Source organism: Suricata suricatta, chromosome 5 (assembly GCF_006229205.1).
Source record: "Suricata suricatta isolate VVHF042 chromosome 5, meerkat_22Aug2017_6uvM2_HiC, whole genome shotgun sequence".
NCBI lineage: Eukaryota > Metazoa > Chordata > Mammalia > Carnivora > Herpestidae > Suricata > Suricata suricatta.
In genome coordinates this window covers 94,093,828-94,095,730 of record NC_043704.1, presented here as the reverse complement: position 1 = coordinate 94,095,730, position 1,903 = coordinate 94,093,828, and the positions used below count along the sequence as shown (strand labels likewise).

General features: G+C 41.9%; 1 pseudogene; it reads right to left on the bottom strand.

Moving 5' to 3' along the window:
* Window positions 1-1,060: 1,060 nt before the first annotated feature.
* On the bottom strand, window positions 1,061-1,467 carry LOC115292745 (annotated as a pseudogene).
* Window positions 1,468-1,903: the final 436 nt, after the last annotated feature.

The following is a 1,903-nucleotide window of genomic DNA, read 5'->3' as shown; positions in this document are numbered from 1 at the left end:
ATACTTGTAAGTTGAGGGAGGTAAAGGCAAGGGGAAGTTTCCAAAAGGATTTTCCCAGGGTAAAGAAGATTCACAGGATCCTGGAAGCTTGGCTATTGTCAAGTTAAATTTGTTTTTCCCTTTAGCAAAGCATTAATATTAAGGCAGTTGGGAGTTCCTGGAGGAATGTCCTACTCTGCCTCAAGTTATTTGTCAATGGGTTGCAGGTTGTAAGGAAATTTAATTTTATCTATCATTTCCTTCTGTCTTTGTTTCCCCCATCATTCAGATTGATGCATTTGGGCAAATCTCAGAACTGAAGTATTTGAAAAGAAAGTGAAAAGGTTTTTGTTGTTGATATTGTCTTTGCTGTTTCCCAACGAAGCACAAGACATTTTGTATCCAATACTCTTGAGTAATTTATTTTAGTCAAATAAATTAAAGGGAATAGAGTCAGTATACCCAGAAAAGACATAAAATGATAATATTCCAATTAGAGATGCTAAATTCAACATATGTATTTAATTCCATTTCCTCCCAAAATCTCACTAGAGTATCAATAAGATGATTTTTTAAAATGTTTATTTATTTTTGAGAAAGAGAGAGAGAGCAGGGGAGGGGCAGAGAAAGGGGCACAAGGGATCTGAGGCAGGCTCTGTGCAGCAAAGATCCCCATGTGAGGCTCGAACTCATGAGCCATGAGATCATGAACTGAGCTGATGTCAGCTGCTTAACTGACTCAGCCAACCAGGTGCTTGCCTCAATGAGGTGATTTTAATTTTTTTTATTTTTATTTTTTATATTTTAAAAGCCAGTTATATTTTTAAAAGATCATGCCTACAATAAGTAAATTACGTAGTGATGGAACACCCAAAAAAAGTTGATGAACAAAAAGGCACATTCTAAGAGTTCAAGAGTAGAAAGAACAAAGAGTTCCTTTTGGTTCAGCTCTAAGGTAAGAGAAAAGAGACACGGGAGCACAATTATTTTTCAGGTGAAGTTTCTGTCAGTTGTAGCAGTTAACATGGGCTTCTTTCTCCCTGGTCCAAAGCAGTCTTTTCTTTCATTGGCTTCTGAGAATGTGTTTAGTCTTCCTTTGTGTAGAGGTGATACATCATGGCCACCACTAGTGCGGAGATGGCTGGGATCACCCAGTTGGTCCACCAGCTGGAATTAGAATCGACAGTAATAATGAGTCTCTGAAGGCTTCATTATCTTTGATCTGTCATCCGGATGGAGCTCCCCAATGATGTACATTTTGGACAATTCTCTAGCATCTGTAGAGTCCTCAACATCCTCAAAGTTCTCAGTAGCATCCCCTCCGGCTTGTTCCCTTAACACTTCTTCCCCACCAGGATGCTCCTCCAAAAACTTGGTCAAATCGTACACCTTGTGGTGCAGGATCAACCATGTGCTCTTGCTGTGGTTGTGCTTCTGGATCTCCTCCAGGGTGTAGTACTTGACCGGTTGGTCCAACTGCTCGGCCATTTCGGAGGGTGGTGGGCCTCAGGCCATGCACACAGCAGTCGAGCCGGGCGGAGTGTACGTCTCAGCTATCTGGGCCTGGGACATTCCAATGAGGTGATTTTTAAAGCATAAACTCACAAAGAAAAGGAGTGGAGAAGACCATGGCAACAACATTTTGGAAACTGGTATACTAAAGAGTGATGGCTGGCAATAGCAGCCCAGAGAAAGCTAAATTCTGAGCTGGAAGATGGGAGAAAACCTGAGCAGACCTCTCGATGAGCTCAGGATTTGGTGGCACCATGCTGTCTAGAAGTGCATAATATGTGTGTGGTTAAAGACAAGATCCTCTGAACATACATTTAAAAAAACAACAGCCCCCTCCTGAGATCCTGAGCTCTGAGATCCTGATATCCCAGCCCCCATCCCCAGTTGAAATGACTGCCTTTTGGCTCTCTTC